General features: G+C 35.9%; 1 pseudogene; it reads left to right on the top strand.

Annotated features, from left to right (window-relative positions):
* Positions 1 to 990: 990 nt before the first annotated feature.
* Positions 991 to 2,906, top strand: LOC102963557 (annotated as a pseudogene).
* The last annotated feature ends 9,333 nt before the right edge of the window (positions 2,907 to 12,239 follow it).

Here is a 12,239-nt window from a genome sequence, read left to right as displayed (position 1 = left end):
AGGTGGTAAGCTGTGTTTTAGCTAACTCCACCTTTGGGAAAGGTCTAGAGAGAGACTTTAGCAGTGGAAAACAGATAAATGTTCAGACTTGGATTATAAATAGAAGGCACTGTAATAAGACTGCCTGCTCATGAACTTTGGTACCCTACACATTTTACTCATTGACATTTATATCTTGCATAAATAAGGGGTTCCTGGGAATCCAATTTCCCCACCTATTTTATTGTTGGTGTTGGTGTCATTACTTGCAAGAAGCTCTAGGGTAGACTAAAAATTGTGGATTTGTTCTTTGTGACACTTGGCTGAGAAACACAGCAACTGTAGAACCTATTATTTTTTTCTACTTGACCTTTACTGAAGTCAAGGAGAGTTGAGCCCACTCTGAGGGTTTAATGGTAAAAGGAAAGCAGATTTTGTTGTTGAAAAAATAATCCTGAATATCACCCTATGGATGGCTTGTTTAAACTAGTTTTGTCACTTGAAACTACTTTAATGCCAATATAGTGGTACATGAAACTAAGGATTTTGAAATGTCTAGATACAGGTTTCTACCTATGTCATCAGGATTCTCTCTTAATATGTCCTTTCCTGAGTGTTGGTTGATTCTTAAGATTCCTTACACAGTGCTTAAAAAAAAAAAAAAAATCAACATCAGGAGTTCCATATAATTTTTAATGTTTATTTTTGAGAGCGACAGACAGACAGAGCATGAGCAGGGGAGGGGCAGAGAGAGGGGGAAACACTGAATCCAAAAGGGGCTCCAGGATGTCAACTGTTAGCCGAGAGCCATGACTCAAACTCTTGAGCCATGAGATTATGACCTGAGCTGAAGTCAGACACTTAATTGACTGTGCCACCCAGGTGTCCCTAGCTTAAAATAAAAATTTACTTATAAAAATAAAACTAAAAAGGGTCTCACTGAATGCGGCATTAGCTCTCCAGGTAGCTGTTCCCTTCTCAAGCCGGGCCAGTCCCATTACTGAAGTAACTATGTCTAAGAGACCTGCAGTTGGCATTGATCTTGGCACCACCTACTCCTGTGTGGGTGTCCTCCAGCACGGGAAAGTGGAAATAATTGCCAACGATCAGGGAAACCAAACCACCCCAAGTTATGTCGCCTTTACTGACACTGAACTATTGATGCTGCAAAGAATCAAGTTGCAATGAATCCCAACACAGTTTTTGATGCCAAACATCTGATTGGAGGTAGATTCGACAATGCTGTCATCCAATCTGATATGAAGCATTGGCCCTTCATGGTGGTGAACGATGCTGGCAGGCCCAAGGTACAAGTAGAATACGAGAAAGAGACCAAAAGTTTCTGTCCAGAGGAGGTGCCCTCTATGGTTTTGACAAAGATGAAGGAAACCACAGAGGCTTACCTTGGGAAGACTGTTAACAATGCTGTAGTCACAGTACCTGCCTATTTTAACAACTCTCAGCATTAGGCTACCAAACATGCTGGAAATATTGCTGGTCTTAATGTACTACGAATCATCAGTGAGCCAACTGCTGCTGCTATTGCTTATGGCTTAGACAAAAAGGTTGGAGCTGAAAGGAATGTGCTGATCTTTGACTTGGGAGGTGGCACTTTTGATGGGTCAATCCCCACTACTGAAGATGGGATCTTTGAGGTCAAGTCTGCTGGAGACACCCACTTAGGTGGAGAAGACTTTGACAACCGAATGGTAAACCATTCTATTGCAGAGTTCAAATGAAAACATAAGCAGGACATCAGTGAGAACAAGCGGGCAGCACGTTGCCTCCATACTGCTTGCGAGCGCACTAAGTGCACACTTTCTTCCAGCACCCAGGCCAGTATTGAGGTTGATTCTCTATATGAAGGAATGGACTTTTATACCTCTATTACTCGTGCCTGGTTTAAAGAATTAAATGCTGACCTGTTCCGTGGCATCCTGGAGCCTGTAGAGAAAGCCCTTCAGGATGCCAAGTTTGTCAAGTCTCAGATCCACGATATTGTCTTGATGGGTGGTTCTGCAAGTATCCCCAAGATTCAGAAACTTCTACAAGACTTTTTCAATGGGAAGGAACCGAATAAGAGCATCAACCCTGATGAGGCTGTCGCTTATGGTGCAGCTGTCCAGGCAGCCATCCTTTCTGGAGACAAATCTGAAAATACTCAAGATTTGCTGCTGTTGGATGTCACTCGTCTTTCTCTTCGCATTGAAACTGCTGGTGGAGTCATGACTGTTCTCATCAAGCACAATACTACCATTCCTACCAAACATACCCAAACCTTCACTACCTACTCTGACAACCAGCCTGGTGTGCTCATTCAGGTTTATGAAGGTGAGCGTGCCATGACCAGGGATAACAACCTACTTGGCAAGTTTGAACTCACAGGCATACCTCCTGCCCCCCGGGGTGTTCCTCAGATTGGGGTCACCTTTGATATTGATGCTAATGGCATTCTCAATGTCTCTGCTGTGGATAAGAGTACAGGAAAAGAGAACAAGATCACCATCGCAAATGACAAAGGTCGCATGAGCCAGGAAGACATTGAGCACATGGTCCAGGAAGCTGAGAAGCACAAAGCTGAAGATGAGAAGCAGCGAGACTAGGTGTCCATCAAGCATTCAGTTGAATCTTAAGCATTCCACATGAAAGCGGCTGTTGAAGATAAAAAGCGTCAGGGTAAAATCAACGATGAGGACAAACAGAAGATTCTGGACAAGTGTAATGAAATCATCAACTGGCTGGATAAGAACCAGACTGCAGTAAAAGAAGAATTTGAGCATCAGCAGAAAGAGCTGGAGAAGGTCTGCAATCCCGTCATTACGAAGCTGTACCAGAGTGCAGGAGGCATGCCTGGAGGCTTCCCTGGTGGTGGAGCTCCCCCATCTGCAGGTGCCTCCTCTGGGCCCACCATTGAAGAGGTTGATTAAGCCAAGCTAAGAATAGGTCTAGCAATGTTCCACACAAAACATTTGAAGGACCCAAATTTGTAGCAAATTCCATGGCAGTTTTAAAGTTGAGCTGCTATAGTTAGTAAACTGGGCATCCTTGATACTTGAATATGGACTACGTGCACAAGGAAAGGAAATATAACACTGCACTTTATAAGCACTGTATTGTTAAGTGGAAAATGCAATGTCTTAAAACTATTTAAAATTGACATCATAAAATTGTTTTAAAAAATAAATAAATAAATTATAAAAATAAAACACCTTCTCTCCTCTTGGGCCTACAAATTCATAAAAAAGGAAGGGAGGGGGAGGGGAAAGATGAAAGGGGAAAGGAAAGAAAGAAAATACATACACACAACACAGAATAGTTCGGTTTATCTGTTCCATCTCTAGACCTGGACTTATTACTTGACCAGGGGAAGGTGGTAGAAAAATCTGATTTTTCAGACTTAGGTTACATGCCTATAGGTGGTACTAGAGCTTGGGGCCAGCCTCAGTCAGAAATGTTGATAAAGTATGAGAGAGGAATGTTTCCTTAAAGAAACTCTGAGCTTACACAAGTATTTATAAATGTATAATTAGGTTTCCTTTCCTTTCTCTTTAATATTCTTTTGTTTCCTTCCCAATGTTTCAATGCTTGCTACTTATTTCTAAGATTAGAGCATTAAGATATATGAATCTTAAAAAATTGATTTAAATAATACCTTGAACCCCTTCAATTATACACATTAGATAAAACCAAAGATTGCATTTAATAAAAAAAAATCACTAATATTTGCCTTTTAGAGGATTTAATAAAGTATAGCATTATAAAAATTTTAAATATGTATATTTAAAAAGTTAGGTCAAAAGAAATATTTTCTGAATTTTTTTTTAATGTTTATTTATTTTTGAGAGAGAGAGACAGAGTGCAAGGGAAGAGGGGCAGAGAGAGAAGGAGATACAAAATCTGAAGAAGGCTCCAGGCTCTGAACTGTCAGCACAGAGCTGATGTGGGCCTTGAACTCTCGAACCACAAGATCATGACCTGAGCCAAAGTTGGACACTCAACCGACTAAGCCACCTAAGTGCCCCCCAATTTTTTTCTAAATGAACTTCCTGTAAAATTTTAAAGGCTATACTCTCCTAACACACAATCTTGCAAGATATGAAGGACACTGAAGAAGCTGAATTTTGCCACTCGTGGCTCTGTGTATTTCTTTTCACTGGGGAGAATGATATTCAAACTAGAAACAGAATCATACAGTCTCTGTCACCTACATTTCAGTATTTGCTTTCTGTCATACTTCCCAAGTGCCCTTCATTGAAGTCATAAGCATGGACCTCTAGATTCAAACTCACCTCTAAAACACCTGAATATTCGCTTACTTCCAATTTTGACATCCTCTAAGATTTTAAAGAAAATAATTGAGAATGATTATATCTAAACTAACTTGAAATGCATAGCTTGTTTAATGTAATTATAGGCTGTCTAAAAAGTTTCTCTTACTTCATACTTCTGTTTTCTAATATTAAGGCTATTTCTGATTATAAAATGTATACATGTTTTATATATATAGTATATATTCATAAATTGCCATATTATTTTCTATAGAGGATCTTTGATAATATTTTGGTGACTTTTTTCTCCTTACATTTTAAAAAAACCACTTTAGTAAATTTTTTATCTTGTTTTTTTTCAACATAGGAGAAATTTTCTCTCATGTAATTAAGTCTTTCTTTCAATTATTTCATTTCACCGTAAGAATCTATAATAATTTTTCCCCTACTCCTAAATACACATATTCATGGGCCTATGTCTGGACTCTAATTTTCCAATGGTTTACTAGTCTATTCTTGCACTGATACCACTCAATTTGGCTTTATAATAAATCTTGATCCCTTATAGAGGAAGTCCTGCCCATTGTGCTTCTTTAGAACGCCTTGGCAATTGCATTTCCCTATGAATTTTATAATCAGCTTGTCAATTTCCAGACAATACACAGCGACACAAATTTGTGGGGCTTTTCACTGGGATTTTACTGAATCCATCAGTCAATTTGAGGATAAGATCTTCAAGTTTTCTCCATTCTTTTTTTTTCTCTCTTTTCAACCCATGATCATAAAACATTCTCCATTTATTCTGTTGTTTTTTTTTAGCTTCTCTCAATATTGTTTCATTTGTCTTAAACGTCTTTCATTAAATTTGGTTCTACTTGATTTAAAGCATGGTTGTATAGAGTATTTTAAAGTTCTTTTACGTTAATTGCTGCTGTAGTATTATTCATTCCTGCAGTATTGTGCATTTGTTCATTTTCAAGTTGCATGTGTGTATGTGTGGTGTGTGTGTGCATGTGCGAGTGATTTCTCTGTATCCTTTAACACTTCACTGTGGCAGTTAAAAATGTTAATTTTATAAGTGAAAAATCAAATTTTATTATCTTAATTTTAATTCCTTTAATTATTGGTGAGGATGAATATTTTTAAATGTTCATTAGCCATTAAAACTGAACAATTAATGATTCCACAAGCTACAGAGAAACTCTTACAGAAATATTAGCTGAATTCTGATCATATGCTTTTTGTGAACAAGCATGTAGATTGGTCTTTTTATTTAAGCATTGTTTTATTCTGTATATACCACTTCCTAAGACTATCCTTCCTAGTAATTCCTGAACCTTGAAATTCCTCTTATTATGCCTTTGTTACTAACTGGATTCACATACTCCATGCTGAAAGTTCCCTGACACTGTTAACTTTTTTATTTATGACAAGCTACATTTTGATACTTATTAAGTCCTGACATAGATACAAGGTTTTTTGTCATATGCTGTGAGATAAACAAATGAATGTGATTTTGTCCTTATTTTCAAGCGGTTGACCATCTAGTAGGTAGGGTAGAAAGTCATGTGCAGTTACATATAAATCAAGGCTGAAAGTAGAATCTGAAATTAGACAACTACAAAATTACAAAAAAAACCCCATAAATTTTACTTTGTAGTTTTATTTTGTTCTATTGCTTTCTTAGATTTAGTGAGTCCTACCTGGCCACCTATGGTAAGGTAAGGTGATAAAAAGACAATTTGAAATGATATAAAAGTTCTATTAAAAAAGATAGGTGAAAGGAAAAAAGAAAAAAAAAACATTTTTTGCCATAATAAACATAGGACTAAAATTCACACTTCGGATGGTATTTGCATTCCCTTTATCATGTATTTTAGGTTAATTTATAGATTTGTTCAATGAAAACTGGGATATGTTATGTCAGCCCCCATGTACCCCAAAAGAAGCAAATTCTGGATCTTCTTACCCTGCAGGTGTTACTATTAATTAAACCAATGTTTCTATTTTGCAAGTATTATGATTGTGATACCAAGTGGTGATTAGTCTAGATAATATTGTTAGACTCTTACTTTCTAGCTTAGGGGTATTGCTTTCATTCTAAAGTGTTGATTGTTTCTTATCTAGCTTTGAAAATAAGATTAGATGCTTTTTAAACTGATGTCTCCTATATTGTCTAACTATGGAAATTTATATAGTAATTTAAAATCTGGTAAGTTATGAGTGGCATAAGCCTGCATAATAAAGCAATCATAAGCATTGACACATTGGCAGAATTCAGTGCAGTCTGCCTTTGCAAGGGAAAAATTTCCTACCACATGCTGAAAAGTTAGAGGGGACACCATCTAACAGTATTGGCTTTATTTTATTCACTTTCTGCACAGGTCTGGAAAAATTTATTTGGAATTTCAGCAAGATTAATGAAGAAAATAAAGGATAATATCCTTCTGGTTAGCATTTTGTTAAGTTTATTCAACAACCTTTTTTGAGCGCTAACTTTATAAAACAAGCCATTCTGCAAAGCAAAATAAAGGATCAGATGCTATTCTTGATGTCTGATAGAAGTCAGACCACTTGTATTTGGTTTTCATCATTACAACCTGAGTACAGATTTGCTACTTACTATCAATGTGACCCTATAAAATTAAACAAAAGTAACCTTTTGCTAGAGGTAGAAAGAGAAAAATAATCAAAATATTGATTACATTCTCCATTATATTAGCCCAATTTCTGAACAGTATATACCAAAAGAAACAAAACAAAACAAATCACCCACAAAAAACTGGTTTCTGTTGTAGGCAGCTCTGACATGGCTCACAATTCCCATCTCCTGGTATTCACACCCTTGTATAATCTCCCATTGCATGTGGGCTGAACCCAGTGATGTGCTTTCAAAGAACAGAGTACAGTAAAAATGATGCATGTCACTTTGTTGATTGTAAAAGACCACAGTTTCTCTCTTGCCAGTACTTTCTTACTGGCATTCTGTCCCTCCAAATACACATCCTCATCTTTCTCACTTTGATGCAACAAGACGCAAATGTTAGAGAGACCTGTACAACAAGAAACTGAAGCTCTCAGACTACCAGACTTTGGGGAACAAAATCCTGCCAAGAACCACTAGTGAATTTTGCCCTACTTGAACCTTGAGATCAACAGCTCTTACCAATGCTGTGATAGCCTTGTGAGAGAGATATGCGCCAACATCCTAATTTCTATCTGTGAGACACCTTGAAGCAGAGAACCTAATAAAGCCATGCTCTGATTCCTGACCCACAGAAATTGTGAGATAATAAAAATGAGATATTTTAAGCTGCTATGCTTAGGAGTAATTTGTTATCCAGCAGTAGGTAACTAATACAGTTTATCTCCCATATTGTTTCTCTGAATATGTATTTACTAATATGTAAAAGATGATAAATAATGTATAACCTACTGACCTCAGAGGTCTTTATAAAGTTTAAATATGATAATGTGTATAGAAAAATGTAGCAAACACTAAAGTACTCTACAAACAGCTAATTTTAAGGAATAAACAATCTTAACACAAGTGATTAGTGTCACAAAGCAAGTAGTTACTATTAACTCAACATTTAGGATATTCCAGGCACTTTCCAAGGTATTTTAGAAAGACATCTAACTGGCATTGCCATAGCATAATTGAAGAAACTGAGGTTCAGCAAAGTTTAGTGACTTACAAATGCTACGATGGGATGGATTTGGAATTCATCACCCAGATACGGTTCAAAAGTTCACGTCCTTTCCTCTAAAAATTCCTACCCGTTTTCCTATTATTGTTGTGGTGGTTTTCACAAAACAGAAAGTGAGGCTTTCCAAACATGAAATGTCTTATAATGAGTAATTCTGGTGCCCCACCTATATCTCCTTAATTGAGTAGGTGCACCAACCCTCTAGCTATTGAGTGCTGACTGCCAAAGGCTCCAGCTGTCCCCTTCTCCGAAGAAATCCTCTGCAGATGGGAGGTAGCCTGAAGCTCAGGACAGACCTACACAGGCTAGAAACATGAATGCCTCAAGTGGAGACCAACTGTGTACTGTCATTCTTGCTTCAAAGTCTCCTACAGGATGAAGTAGAAGCTAGTCTCCAGATAAGAACACCTCTTTGCTATGGTTTTATTCCTCTGTCCTCTCCTGCTCCCATCTCTGGCCTCTTCCTGAGAATACTTCCTCCCTCAATCTCCTTCACCCTCATTATCTCTGCCTCTGCCTCCAGGGAACTCAACTTAAGACAGTCCTTTGCCTATTTTTACTTTCTCTTTTACATATTTCCATCCCCAAATCCCACATACACTTACATGGCAATATATTTATTCAAACCTTCAGGTTATAATTACACAGGTTCTTGAGCTTAACAAAAGTTTGCACTGTAGTTTTGCCAACTCCCAAAAAGTTATTTTCCATGGGTCTATGATACAAAATTTGGATATACTGTTGATGTGTTCGTTGCATAGGGGAAAGTTTATGTTGTATTAACAGATATTTTACATATACATTTTAAACTTTATTCATTTATAAAATAATACAGTATAGTAGAAAAATCTGAAAATACAGGAAAATTATTTGACAAAATTATACACGTACCTTAACGAACCAAAAATAAAAAATTAGTCTAAGTTTAAGAAGTTCAAAAAATATTCTAGTCCAAACTGTTATTTTACTAGTCCAGAATATTAGTCTTGATGGAAATTTCTGTTATTTTATAAGTTGCTACCCTTAGAGTACAAAGCATCTTATAAATTCATTTTCCCACTATTATTAGAACTATTATTATTATAGTAGGACAATTCTAGTCTTTCTATAAGGAGTGCTTTTGGATAAGCAGAGGATTAAACTTCTATTTCCTTTATTTTGTGTTATTCTTTTTAACCCTCTAGGACAGATTCCTCAGAACACAGGCATATTGACATTCTTTAGTTATGGCTCAACATAAATACAAAATCAATACCTACTGACCTCACCTTAAACCCTACTCATTGAGGTAATTTATCATTTAATTATTATTGTATACTTTTATTAATATCACAGATAGGACATAATCATCAATAATTACAATCATACTCATAGTAACCCCACAAAATTGTAGGATTATGTATTTCAGATACCATGTAACCTAAAATTAACAATTTATATAGGGCTGAGAATCATACTCTTTAAAGCTCTATACAGCCTTTTTCTCCTCTATGCAGCCTTCACTTAAACAAAAACTGACAGGCAACGTCTTCCTCAAGAATGCTGGAATGTTACACAGCATTTAGCACATCTTCAATAAATATTAAAAAGCTTAGTTCGTTGATGCTTACAGTGTTTAATATGATGCATTTGGCCAAGTGCAGAGGTCACATACTATCTCTTTCTCTGTTTGGCTTTGGCACTGACTCCTGAGATTATTCTCAAAATGTGTCTCAAGTAGATGCTAATCTTTGTCACTAGGTCTGTTATCAAAATGCTTTACTTGATAGACAAGTCTATTTAAGTTATTTTTTTCTAGATTATATAAAATAATGAAAAAAGAGCATAAAAACATTTTGAGGGCAAGTCAGTCATTATCAGGTAAAGGAAGTCTTGTTCTAGACTATGGCTAGCTATCCTAACTATGGTAGTTATATGGCTATACCTCTATCTGGGTACGTTTCTATTTATTCTTCAGATGTTACTTAGGGTATTTTGATTGAATATATTAAAATATATCAAGACAGTTTTCATAAGTCCAATAAACATTTACTCATCTCTCAATATTTTTGCTTCATATATTAAAATCTATTTTATTTTTTTTAATTTTTTAATGTTTATTTCTGAGAGAGAGATAATGTTTATTTATTTTTTGCTCACAGAGTGTGAGTAGGGGAGGGGCAGAGAGAGAAGAGAGGGAGACACAGAATCAAAGCAGGTTCCAGGCTCTGAGCTATCAGCACAGAGCCTGATGTGGGGCTCAAATTCCCATGGTGAGATCATGACCTGAGCCGAAGTCAGACCCTTAACCGACTGAGACACCCAGGTGCCCCGACTTAAGTCTATTTTAGATGCAAGAATTATCACAATGCTTCATTCTGCCAATGATGAAGTTCATTTGGACATAAATTTGGCAAAAACATGCATGGTATTTGTTATATATAAGATGCTATTTTCATTCTGGCTGTGGTGTTCAAGTTCTTACCCACACTATGGGTAATACTATGTCTCACTGCAAACACTTTGGAAGGTTATATGCTCAGAAACCTTGTTAAGCTTTATTATTTTTAATTATTTATACTCTTGCTTTTATCCCAAAACATATTAGCATTTCAATGCAGACTTTGCTTTCCCACTTTTTAAAGATTATTTTAAGCTTTTCTCCCCACAAGGATGCATTTCCTTCCTCGAAAGGAAAAAAAAAAAAATCTCTAGCTAGGATAGAATACATTGATGGTAAACACCGTGTCATAGTAAAAAACAATTTTGGCTACTTGTTCCGTAAACAAATCGGATAAAGAAATAGGTATGCAATTATTCATCTATTCAACAAAAATGTATACCATGAAATTATGAGTGATATGAAAAATACTAATAGGTATACATACACCTTGGTTTCATTTACTGCAGCCATTAAATAACTTGAAAAGAATCATGGAATTTGAAAAATTCTCACTGCTTTATAAAAATACTAAGTGTGAAAAATAAATCAGTGACAGATCTCAATGAGTGGTAACTTATCTACAAGTACAGAAAATTTCCTAAGTACCATTTGGATTTCAAATGCTAGAAAATTCAAAATAAAATACATTACTATTTACAGTGAAAATATTTTCCTGATTAGAAGTGCTAGGACACCCCATCACACAGAAGAAAAGTCCATCTTTTCATATGAATGAAAATCATAATCCATAAACTCTTTGAGATAAAGATCAGAAATTTGATTTTAGAAATGGGGAATCAGGACCCTATAAGCTAAGTAATTTGCTTAGATCTGCAAGTCAGTGATTGAAACAAAGCATCCCACTACCAGTTAGTCTCATTCTTAATGGCATATAGTCAGTAGTCATTAAAATAAGGATGAAATAAGCATGGCCTCTGGTAATCCAATCACATTTTGGTTCACATCAAATGTCTCAAAAGAACTAATGCTTTATATCTTAAGTATTCTAATATCACTTCACACAATCTACCTATACATAATTTAGTTTTTATACACTTGCACCTGATTCAAACAAGAATTTCTGAGTAATAAGTCTCTATTTCTTATTTTAAAATGTGTCTGTTTTGTTTGCACTAGCTATGTAATTAGGAAAAATGGTGTCTTTGTGAAGACATTACTTTCAACATTTCATGAACTAAAGAAACTTAAAAAAAAAGAACACGTGTGCATGCATATGTTTTATCTTTGTTGAAATTAGCAGTTTTAGTACTGAGGCTGCATTATGTGACTTGAAAACAAGGCCCTCTGAACAGGATATAAGTTCAACTTTAATATAAAAATAAGTATATGCTGCAAATACAAAATTTACATTTATAGTGACAAATTCTGGTCAAGCTATAATAGCTGAAAAACCATGATTTTCTTTAGGATCCCAACTTTCCTACAGTATGATGGAAGGACAATATAGACCATGATATTCTGACTTTAAATTGTATATATATGCACATATGTACAATTCTGGTCGCCAGTTCTAATGTGTGAGGGGAATTTCCCCACACTACCAAGCAATTTTGGGTTTCAAAATTACTAGCCTGGCATCCTACAAATCAATTCAATTCTGTCACTATCTACCTACCTAAGACAGCATCAGATCCCACCGGTTAAGGGTTCAGACCTACACAAGTGTATTCCACCAACATCAGAGACCAATCTCAAGTCCAACTTGTTGCCTGTGCTTTCTGATCAACTGGTTATAGATCAGAGATTTCAACCAGCTCTCCTTGTGTTTAATTTGCCTGAGTGGCTCACCCAAAACTCAGAGAAACAATTTCTAGATTACCAGTTTATTATAAGACAGAA

Source organism: Panthera tigris, chromosome C2 (assembly GCF_018350195.1).
Source record: "Panthera tigris isolate Pti1 chromosome C2, P.tigris_Pti1_mat1.1, whole genome shotgun sequence".
Classification (NCBI taxonomy): Eukaryota; Metazoa; Chordata; class Mammalia; order Carnivora; family Felidae; genus Panthera; species Panthera tigris.
The sequence above is the reverse complement of the archived record's forward strand: the minus strand, read 5'-3'. Positions and strand labels throughout refer to the sequence as shown.